The sequence below is a fragment of the Panicum virgatum genome, chromosome 8K (assembly GCF_016808335.1).
Source record: "Panicum virgatum strain AP13 chromosome 8K, P.virgatum_v5, whole genome shotgun sequence".
Lineage (NCBI taxonomy): Eukaryota > Viridiplantae > Streptophyta > Magnoliopsida > Poales > Poaceae > Panicum > Panicum virgatum.
In genome coordinates this window covers 50,613,816-50,626,425 of record NC_053143.1, presented here as the reverse complement: position 1 = coordinate 50,626,425, position 12,610 = coordinate 50,613,816, and positions in this window count along the sequence as shown.

The window sequence follows — 12,610 nt, the reverse complement described above, 5'->3', positions numbered from 1 at the left end:
GGTTGTTGTGCTGCACCAGAGATTGGCCAAGTCTTTGTATATTTGCGTACACTTGTTATCTCAAACTGCAGATGCTCCTCTGTACCGGACAACATGGGATGCCTAACATGTCTCGAGGAATTAAGTATCAATAATTGCAAAAATATTTTGTCACTACCAAGATTACCAGTCACTAAAGAAGCTCACCCTTACGCAGTGGGAGGGATCCTCTTTGTCTGAGAACATGGAAAGCCCTAATGTCCCTTGAGGAATTGACACTCAGAAAATGTTACAATATCCAGTCACCACCGAGATTGCCTCCGACCCTCAAGAAGCTTCAACTTATTCATTGGAGTGGATCTTCTTTGCCTGAGAACATGGAGTCTCTAACATCTCTTGAGTATTTGACTCTTCATGAATGCAGAAATATCCGTTGCCTTGCATGTAACAAATGGGGTCACATGGCAATGCATTGCACAGGCTCATAGGCACGTCTTGCTCCAGCCAACGTTTTTTGTTTTTGTTTTTGTTTTTGTCATGCCATTGATGATTCAGCTAATTGGTCTACCATGAACGTACGCAGTGGTTTGCTACACGGTCTCTGACATAGGTGGCCCGAGAAGATGTTATGCCAATCTTTACCTCCTCCATGCTCCGGACACAGAGACGATATCGATCATGTATATGGAAACACAGGCAAGTTTACTTTTAGCGTATTTGAATTGAACACAGTTACACAGGCAAGTTTCCGTCCTCCTTTGTCGATGGAAAGCAGTTAATGGGCCGTGCCGTTCAATCATGCTGTACCGGTATCATTCCAGACGCTGGGACTGAAATCGCTGCAACAATTGATATTTTTCAGTGTACTGCATCAGGTACTGGTAACAGACCTGCCAGTACTGGCACCAGGTCTGAGTATCTGATACTCGGAGTTACTCGCTGGGATCTTGATTCTTAATGTGCTGGAGTTCCTAATTGCTGGTAGAGTGTCGTTAATCAGGTACGAGTTCACACATAAGGATGTAGCATTGATTCTAAATGTGCTTGATGTTAAACAGGCTTTCACACATAAGGATGTAGCATTTTCTTCCCCCGTTTATTCATGACAGTGGTGTGTATCTTCTCTCTATGTTAAACAGGCTTTCTATGATGTTATTTTAAGTACCACTAATTCAATATCGATTTTGTACAATTGTTGTGTTGTTCTTGTAATGATTTGAGTCTTGGATCAACACATATAACTACATAACGAAGTAATGCTTTCTTTCGACGGTATGGAGGATGCAGTAAGTCTGTAACTAGTAAACTGAACCGAGGAAACAAACAGGTCGGGCAGTGGGCACCAATGGAGCTCAATTGAGGGTCTGCTCTTTCAGACAAGCATTTATCTGCACAGGACGGTACTCTTTCCCTCAACCGATGGCATGCAAAATCCAGAGCTTAATGTCACAAAGCGGAGGCTTAGGCGATCATGTTTTATAGGCATGAAGCTACTCTGCTGCTGGCCCTTGTATGGTTTCTGTGGTCACTGTTCATGTGTGCTTTGTGAATCCTGAGAAGTACAAGCAATCTGCAGAGCAGTGTAGAGGAAAATTTGTGTTCTCTTTGCTGCCCTGAACCCTTACTGACATTTAATTCTACAATCTAGAATTCTCCTGTAGAGCTATCAGATAATCTGGTGTTCCAAGCTCTTTCTGCAAATATCTTCTGAAGACACAACAATATCATTTTGAATTCTCAAAATCTCAATCATTTGTTCCATTCTTTATGTAATTGTAAAGTTTAATCTACCAGGAAGGGCCTCCGAGCCGCTCTCCTTGGGCGACTCGGGCGGCAACTGGGCCCGGCGCCGCCAGGCCGCCTCCCCATCCATCCTCCTCCCTGCCGCTGCCAGAGCCCGAGGCCAGAAGTCTGGCGGGTGGCAAGGAAGGCGGCGGCCGGGACTTCGGTGGCTGGTGCCGCGACTCGGAGCGGGCTTCGAAGGAGCGGACGGCATCGAGAAGCTTTGAGGCTGGACGGCGGGGCTCCTCCGGCGACTTGGGGGCTGGATCCACAGTCCCCATCACCAGATCTGCAACCCCCACGGATGGATCTGCGACCATGGGGGGGCGCCGAGCACGGACGGCGATGGTGGCGCGGTGGCCTAGCGACGTCCCAGCGGGGGTCTAGCTGTATTCCGGCCGGTCCGGGGCGATGGCGCGGCCTTCCTCTGCTATGCATGAGGATGGCGGCGGCGGGCTGGACCCCGCCGGCGGCGTGGTGCGGCCTTTGGAGCTGGCCTGGGCGCTATGGGTCCGACCCGCAGTCGTGAAGGTGGTAGGAGCGGCGGTCCTCATCGCGGTGCTGCGTTTGGTCTGCGGCTGACGGCGGCGCGGGAGGCCGCGCGCGGTGGCCGTGGGCGGCGCGAGGCGGATTGGCGGCGGTGAGCGGCACTGCAACCGTGGGTGGTGCGGCGCGAGGAGGTGCGAGTTGGCCATGGCGCGTGGTGGCACGGCTGCACCGGCAGCCCGGGGGACTTCTTGCTTTGCCAGGTTGTGGACGTGCAGCTAGGGCGGAATTCTGCGGGCGAAAGCCTCGCCGGCTTCCTGCTGGTGGTGATGACAACGACATCTGAGGGTGTTGTTCTCCCTGTTGGGGGTGTCATCTTGGAGCCCATCTCTTTTGCACAGGTTTCTCCGGGTGAAAACCCTGTCCACTTGTTGGACAAGCGATAGCAGCGCCTTTGGCGTCGCTACCTTCTCGAAGGCGTCGTTGGTGGAGACACTTCACGGCCAGGCGGTGGAAGACCTGCTGGTGGCTTGGCGGGGTAGCTCGGTGCAGGTGGCGAGCTCGAAGGGGGTTGTTGAGCTCTTGCGGCAGCGACCATGATCTTGCTGGCAGACGGGGGTAGTCACATGGATGTTGGATCTGGCTGCTTGCAGCGGACTGCGGCGGTTGATATTGCTTGGCAACTGTCAGTGCGGCGTGGGACTGCGTCAGATGGCGGCGCTTACAGCACCATCATCATGTGACGGCTTGGCTTGCAACGGACTGCGGCGGGTTGCTCAGCTTTGCTCGGCAACTCCGGTGTGGTACATCGTCGAAAGGTGGCGCAAGTGACAACTTGGCTTGCTTTTATGGTGGTAGTGGCTGTTGTGTGGGTGGCGCAATGTGTTGCGGTCGTTCGGCGAGCGCGGTTCGGCTGTTTGATGGGGATCTTGGAACATGGGGCAACACTTTTCATCATCCCGACTTAAGGAACGGATCTGCGACACGGAGTACTGTGGCGGATGTGGCGGGGCCCCGCGTGTGGTGTCTTCAGTGTGGCGACGAGAGCGACGAGGAGTTCCAACGGTGGGTGTGGCGAGGCCCCTGCACGTTGTGTCATCGCGGTGGTGACGGCGACGCAGCCTGCGTGAGGTCCGGATTCGGTGGTTTCACTCTGTTTAGATGGCGTTTGGTGGGGCAGCGGCATTACGGCGACAGGTCCTGCATGGCGGTGGCCTCCTCGGTGTGATGCGGTCTGTTTTTTCTTAACTTCTTATCGACGCGAGATCGGGTCTCGACGGCGACTTCCTAGGCAGGACAAGGTTGGTTGCCGCGGCAACTTGGCTTACTCGGGCTCCGTGGCCCTACAATTTTTTAGTGTCTACCCGTGTTGAGTTGAGGTGTTGAGTTCCTCATGTTGATGCTCCAATCCAATCGTAAGAGTGATGTTTGGAGTTCCCCGTATTAACGTCCCAATCCAACCGGGTGAGTCTTTTTTTTCATTTCTTTTCTTTTTTCTGTCTATGGTCTTACAGGACTGTAGTCTTGTATTTTTTCTGCTATATCAATAGAAACTCGCACTATCTTGTGTTCAAAAAAAAATGTAAAGTTTTATGCCATACTCTGATGATTATGCCTGCCAAATCGATGCTCGACCTGATTGGTTACGTAAAAGAAAAAGTCTGCACTTTTTGCTTAAGAAAAAAGTCTAAATTATTCCCCTCAACTATAGCCAAAGTTCGGATAACCCCCTAAACTATAACTTAAACAAGCAAAACAAGCTACAGTGCATCTCTGGATTCAAAAATTAGCAGAGCATCTCTGGATGTCATGCTCCAGTGCGTACAGATGCTGCAGTATACTGACAGCTTAAACAAGCCACAAATCGGCAAAGGTTTTGGCATTTTTTTAGCCAGGTTTGGACGGCAGCAGCAGCAACTACTGGTAGCCCCAGTTGGTGCTGTTATATGATGGCGCTATAAATTTACCGCTGTGATTGAGGTTCATTTCCACAAATCTTTCCGTCGAGAGTTTAAATGTAAAAAACTTTCAAAAAAGACTAAATTGAAAAAAAACGACCGGCCAGCGGCGGCGCCAGGCGGACGCGCGCGGCCCGATTGGCGCCGGGCAGGCGGCTCAGCTCGCGGCAGCAAGCAGGCCAGGGCACGGCGGGCAGCCCACGAGCGACGCAGGCTCGCAGCAGGCCGCCCACGCGCATGAGCTGCCAGGCGCGCTTTTTTCTTTTTTATATTTAAAAAAAATCAAAATTTCAAAAATATATGTCTGTTTCGAAAAATTTCGAAAATATACCTCGGTCGCCCTCCCATGGGCGACAGGATCTTAATATAATTTTTTTCTTCGTATTTGCAAAGAGGTCCCTGGCCGGGCCCCGCCCACGGGCGACACGGGGGTGGCCCCCACCCCCTCGAGCGACCGGCTCTGGCCCTCTATATAAGCCCTTGACCCCCCTTCCCTCCTCATTTGAGCCCAAAAATTCCACCAAAAATCCAGAAAAAAAAGAGGGGTGAGGAGAAGGGAAGCGGCGAAGCCCTGCCGGATTGCGCACTTGTGATCTGCAGGTAAGTACATTTAATTTATGTATTTTTCCATTGGTATTGTAGAGTAATTTAATTTAATTAGTGCTATAGTAGAACCATTTAAGTAGGAGTTTAATGATATTTTAATTACATAGTAGTAAATTAGTTTAGAAAATTAGTACTACGCGTTTATTATTAAAATTGCAGTACTATTAGAGACATGTTTATAAATTAATTATGATTTAGAATAGAATTTCGCATATGCAGTATAGAATTTGAGTGTCATCACGTAGTTATGAATACTTATATGTTGTAGTTGAAATCCATACTTAGTTTTTACGGATTATTGAATAAGGTAGTGAAGTAAAGAGTATAACTCGATAAGTATTCTGTGATATACAGATATGTCGGCCAAGATGCAGTTTCAAGTATTTTTTGGTGACTACAATGTTTTGTATGGGCCAAATGGAGTAGACTTTTCTGCCTTTAAGTGCACATCTAGCGCCATAGATAAACCTCTAGAGAGGAGTTTTGGTTCCATATATAAGTGGCTGTAGCGTGAGTTCCATGTTGATTCGGAGACATATGTGATGACCGTCCAGTCTCTTGTTAATTTGGAGGTTGAAAGTGATTTATGGGGATTGATGATGATACACAGCACTGATGACTGGCAGAAGTACATGCAAGCAGCTCTAGAGCGTGGGTGGCCTCTGGCCATTTTTGTTTAAACCCGGGAGAAGACACAAAATAAAATCCAACATGGTGCAGATCAAGCAACTCCAAGTATTTGAAGAGAGACCAACTATGTTGATGAGGGAGAAGAGATAGAAAACCAAAACATCGGACCACAGGGCCTTGCTGATGAGGGAGAGAGGATACATAGCATTGTGAACGAGATGGAGGCAGAAGACCAAACCGCAATGGAGATGGAATCAGATGAGGGCTCATCTAATGACGAGCACTATTCATTGCCAAAAGAGTGGAAGGAGTATGATTTTGGCAATTATGTCGTAGAAGACGTACGAAATCAGGAGTGGCAGTACAGAGGGAATGAGGTAGTGCAAGGTGCAACATATCCAAACATTGAAGCCGTAAAAAATGTTGTGAGACTATGGGCAATATCATTGAAACGAGAATTTAGAGTCGTAAAGTCTGGCAGTAAAGAATATGAGATGAAGTGTGTGAATGATGGATGTCCATGGCGAGTACATGCATTCAAGGGAAAATAGAAGTCGAACTGGAAATGTTCCATTATGACAGAGCACACTTGTTTACTGTCAGAAGTTCTTCCCTCGCATCGCAATATATCATGCGACTTTGTTGCAAAGCAAATATATGGGTTGATTATGGACAATCTAAATTATGAGCCAAAAATGATTGTTCGACACATTGAGCAGACTTACCAGTACACCATTAGTTATTTGAAGGCATGGCGGGCTAAACAAAGGGTGTTCGAGATGCGGTTCGGCACATACGAGGCATCATATGATAACCTACCTCGTATGTTATTCCAGGTTGCTGCTAGAAATCCTGAAAGTTTTTATGACACATACCTCGTACCAGCCGTGACTAGGGGGCAAAGCATTCTGCAACGAGCTTTCTTTTGTCTAGGTGCCTGTATTAGGGCATTTCAGTGTTGTCTTCCGGTGATCTGCATTAATGGCACATTTCTGACTGGAAGGTATAAAAGTCAGATACTCACTGCAATCGGGGTAGATTGCAACAACCAAATAGTTCCGCTCACATTTGTATTTGTTGAGAATGATAACTTAGACAGTTGGTATTGGTTCTTTGAACGAGTGAAGGTTCATATTGTTGCTGCACGTCCAGATGTGTGCCTTTTTAGTGATAGACATGCAGGTCTGCTACAATCAATACTGAAATTGCAACGTGGAACTGCGACAACGCCTCCATTGTGGCCCGATGTCCAAAACAGGTGGTGCATTAGGCATATGGGTACAAATTTCTATGACCACTTCAAGAATAAGGATCTTAAGAACATGTTTAAGAGGTTGTGCACCCAAAATCAACAGAGAAAATTCAATGCGTTATGGCAGATGTTTGATCAGTTGATTGCAGAGCAAGTGAAGGTAAGGGCATCAGGAACAAGCACGAGTCAGGCTGCAGAGGCTAGGGATTCAATTGAGAAGCCATTTTCACACTGTATTCAAGGTGCACCTAAGGAGAAATGGTCATTCCTTTATGATACCCACGGAATACAGTATGGTATTCAGACAATGAACCATGCAGAGTGTTTCAATATGATTATGTGTTCTTGTCGTGCCTTTCTTCTTGTGGGAATTATTGAGTTCATCATGTATGGGTGCATGAAGTATTTCAGAGAGCGTTATATGGCTGCAAGCATAAACATCAGCAACCCCCAAATTCAGTTTTGCATAAGAGTGACACAATATATGCAACAGAAAATTGAAAAGGCCAAACTGCACCGTGTCATATCGACAGGTACAACGGAGCATAGATTTGAGGTTCTATGCAAGGATAGAACTGGTCATGGTATCCGTAGAGTTAGGGTGGTACAGGAGAGTTTGATTACAGTTGATGGCAAAGCCTTCTGCTCCTGCATGAAGTCTAAGTTATTGCATTTGCCATACTCGCATCTCATTGCGGCATGTGTAGAGTCTAGGTTGCAGTTAGGAGTATTTGTTTCATCTTACTTCAGCAAGGAAGCAGCTGTATCCACATGGGGACATGAGGTATACAGGATTGGAATAATGGGACCTTTCATTCAGGATAATGAGGATAAAATGTTTATTTCTGATCCAGCCACTAAGAAAGGCAAAGGCTGCCGTCAGACACATCGTATTCGGAATGGTATGGACGAGTCCGAGGCAAACATGGCACAAAAGCATTGCAGCCAATGTGGAGCATTGGGTCACAACTACAAGAAGTGTCATCAGAATGCACTTCACGATGCTGCTGATGCCGGTCCTTCCGGAAATCCCAGAGATGGAGCACCTCCTACGTTGTCTGGGAGCCTTACAGCCAGAGGCTGTGGCTACCCGTGCACCAGCAGGCCTGTCTTCACACTGCACCGCGAATGCGAGCCTGTGGCTTACTACAGACGTCCTGGTTTACGACATCGCGGTTGAAGCATATTGCCCCTGGAGAGTCATGAGACAGTTTGGGCAGTGCCAGGAGTTTCCGGTGCCCACCGCATTGGAGTGTGTCAGTCGCCAGGACCACAGGTAATTATGAATAAACTTGGCTCGTACATTCGTGTCGAATCTAACGATTCTTCGTCGTCTACTTTTGTAGGTTGTCAAGGAGTGGCTTGCCGTGCTCAGCTGATTGGCTCAACAAGATGCAGTCGTGGGTGGACCAATGGGAACAGGCAGACGAGCACTTGGTCCATCCAACAGGACCACACACAGACAGCTCCTTTAGGGCTTACCTCACCTGGTACTTACCTCGGACTCGAGCTCGTCTGGTTTATGTTGACACTCACCCGCAGGCACACCAGGCGAGGCCTCAGGATGGCTATGCCCGGCACCACATGGAGGCACTAGCCGGCGCGGTGAGTCTCTTGATCATATTTGCATATATATTAATATTCATAAGATAATTCATGTGTTACTAACTGTTCCTTTACTCAATGGATGCAGTTTCGCCTTTGCAATATTATGGAGACGGACTGCTCGACTTACCTGACGAGGGTACGTGACGGATCCCCAATGTCCCAGTTTGAGCAGACAGAGATATGGTCGAGGCAGCGTGACCAGTTGTGTTCAGTACTGCACAACTTTGGAAGCCGTGTGCAGTATGAAGACAGTCACGGGTCGTCCCAGGCCGCCTCCCCACTTGTTTGTACACATCAACGTTCGCCTCTGATCACTCTCGTATTTTCCATTACATACGATAGATGGTATGTTTATGCTTCAATGCTCCATTACGACTAAGTACAATTCAAACTTGACATTATGTACATGTCCAGTGAATGCAAGTTAGATACGAGACATACATACGAGCATAATACAACATTAACAATACTAAATGCGAATACATCTTAAACCGATGAACATCATATATTATAGATCATGGCATGAAATCATCTAGTTCGTCATCCCAGTTGACAGATGGTGGTGCTGCAGGTGGTGTAGTATGGCTCGACGAACCTCTTGCCTTTCTCTTTCTCTCTTTTCTGGATCTATGTTCATGTACAGGGGGAGGAACATCATGTGTTAGAGGCCATGGTTTTGGGACATGAAGTCATCCATGTCGTTATCCCAGTTAACACAAATTTGTGCTGCAGGTGGTGCAACATGACTTCGAACATCTTGTCTTTCCCTTTGTCTCTTTTCTTGTTCTAGGTTCATGTACAGGGGGAGGAACATCATGTGTTGGAGGCCATGATTTGGGGGGCATGAAGTCATCCATGTCGTCATCCCAGTTAACACAAGTTGATGCTTGAAGTGCTGCAGCATGACTCGACGAACCTCCGGTCATCTGTTCTTGCGGAGGCCGAGTACTATCACCCGAAGATCTTATACACCTCCTTCGTCTAGTTTGCGGCATAAGTCCACCGAAGATACATACCAATTTACGGAAATTTGGTATCGATTTGTTAATCAATTCCGTGTCCTCGAGGTAATCCTAACATATAATTCAACAACAATATTACTATTCCATAAATATGGATTCCAAATGACGGACGGGATTAGAACTGAATGAGAGTTAACTTACATACACCTCTGGCCGCATCCGTATCTTACAAGAACTTTGTAAGAATCCAATGATATTAGGATAATTCGCTAGTTCACATACTCTCATGTATATCTTCCGACGTTCTAGCAGGTGTCCCTTTATACCTCGAAATAATATGAAATCTTTAAACTCTACTATTTTGGACAACACCATCTCTATCATATCATCTGCTAACGGATCCAACTTCTTACTGATAACAAGATAGGTCATGATATCAAGTATTATACTAGATTTTTCGTCGGTCCATGAAAATGCTCCACAATTGGAGGCAGCCATTGCCTTAGGCTGCAATATCATTAAGGTACTGTTATAATTCTATTCTAATTCATAATGAATTTAAAAACAAGTCTGTAATAGTACTGAAATTGTAAACGAGTGTTGTAAATCACCAAATCTAATTCAGCTAATCCGCTAATTAAATTAAATTGTTATACAATATCAATGAATTCATACAGAAGTTACCGGTAGATCACAAGTGCGCAATTCGGCAGAGTTTCGCCGCTTTTCTTCTCCTCACCCCTCTCTTTTTTTCTAAATTTTTAGGCTCAAATGAGAAGGGAATGGATGCATGGAGGTCAGGGCAGGCTTATATAGGGTGGGAGACCCCCTGTCGCCCGTGGGGGGGGGGCGACGGGTCCCCCTCCCTCCACACACCCCCGGCTAGGGACTTCTTTACAAATTCAAAAAAAATTACATTAAGGTCCTGTCGCCCGTTGCTTGGGCGACAGGACCCCTGTCGCCCATGGGGAGGGCGACCGGTGTATATTTTTGAAATTTTTCGAAACAGACATATATTTTTGAAATTTTGATTTTTTTTAAATATAAAAAAGAAAAAGGCGCCTGACAGGCGGGCGAGCACAGGCCTGCTGCTGGTGGCACGCGGCCCAAGCAGGAGCAAGGGCCAGGCAGTCAGCAGCGCTGTGTGTGTGCGCTACCCGAAGCAGCTCGGCTCGGTCCAGGAGTGCAAGGATCACGGCACAGCTCAGGTAGTTCAGGTTTGATCTGACTTTTATTGTGTGTTTATTATCTTCACAGCTAATCTTATCTTACTACTACTAATTGGAGGCTCCTTTGAAACCTCCACATGAAGCCAACTAGAATCCTAGGTGGACATTCTAAAAAAATAGATAAATCTTAGAAATTTCCATAAAAATCAGAAACATCTAACCATCAATTCGACAAATCTAATCATAATAGTCGTTGGATCTATTATCTTTCCTAATAAATTCTCACCTCTGCCATTATGAAAATAGACTAAAGTAATCCCCTAAACATGTGTTTAAATTACACACCTCTACCATTATAAAAAATCTGAAATAACCCCCTAATATTCGTGTAAATTACCCACTTATGCCATTATAAAAATAATATAAATAATTTCATAAATTTGCATATAAACTATTCAATTATGTCATTGTAAAAAGTTAAAGCAGCCCCTAAATCTGAATCTTAATTATATAAGAAAAAAAATATTAGAGTGCACCAATATACAATTCTAAATTACTGTTTATATCATTATTAATATATTATTTATATTATTGTTTATATAAAAATGCTACCCACGATATGTGTCACCATGTATTGATGTGTGGTGGGAGAGATAAGAATACCAATTCACAAATAAATGCTTCAATTAACCTATATCAAACACATATGGATGTGCGATACAAAATGAAATCCATTGCAACTAGAGAATGATAAATATGTATTTTAGAGTATGTGTTTGAATATTTAATAGATAAAAATGGTGTGAGGTAGAGAATTATAATTATTAGTTATAAGACTTATTTTTATATTAATTCTAATTAACCCGTGCGGGAGCACGGGATGATACACTAGTGTCTTTTCTAATTGATCTCATGCTTAGGTTAGTTAATTAGTTTCTTTTGTATCCTAACACTTGATAATCTTTGCATACTTAATAAAGTAAAATTTAGTTGGTTTGAGTGATTAGTGCTAGTCTTTTTGGTGAGACTCTTGATCAGCTTTTTGGTTAAGCTTTTCTTCCACTTGATTTTAAGCTTTGCTAATCATTGTTGGATGGTAGCATGTTTCGTCAAGTGAAGTTTTGGTGATAGCTCCGCTCGAGTGAATCGCTTTATATTTGCTTTCACTTTGCGTCAAGCTTTTCTAAACTGTTCCTATAGATTAAGCTTGTCACCAGTTAACTTGCGTCTTCTTATTGGTGTGGTGTTACTTACGATGGTAATTGGGATATAGGACTCAGTTCTAGTCGAGAATTTTTAAAGGCTATTATTTACCTCCCTCTAGTCTTCCATTTGGTCCTTCAAATCTGCCTGGTGAGAGAGGACGGCAGAAATAAGTAATGCCGTACATAGCATTGTTGCTAATAACTAGAATTGCTTACAAGCTAGTACCGTTTTTTGCGCTATATTTTTTGAGACATGCATAAATTGGATTTTTTAATTGCAAAATTGTTTAGTTCCCATCACAAAATCATAACATAATGGAACATTCCTCCAGACATGGGTTTTGAGTTCGAGCCCCAACAGCCACCAACTACGCTAATAAGTTCAGCATTAAGGATAAATGGGCACTGCACGTTTGGTTTGAAAATGGGAAAAATTCTTTGTACATACCATTGGAAATTATAATCATCCCTTCTACGACAACCAAAATTATACCGCCCCTTTAATATTAATGCCATCAGTTCTATTTTTTCATCCCTTATTGCCATTATTTCTACCGTTATTAAAAGCACCGTGATGTTGTTAAAACGTCTCCATCTTTTACCATTTTTCCGATTTGACAATCGACTCAGCAAATCGACTCCACCTTGAACTTGAATGTTAGCTAGCCTCCGTGGACGCCGGAGCTCCTCTGTAAGCCGTCATTCGCAGAATATCGTTGGAGCGCGTCCGCGGCTCCTGCTTGAGCAGGATAAATTACTCGTCCCGATCCAGCCGGAGAAGGTAGCATCGTGAGCGGCACCCTGTGATCGTGGCTTACTGCAAATTTCTGCTAGTATGAGCACATCGATCAATTGTTGCTTGTTGTGTGCTTACGTATGGGCATCAGTGCTTGCAACTAGTTATATGTCTTCGACATCTCTATATATGTGCGTTTGTTTGGTCCGTGCATCACGAACCCATGAATCATTACTG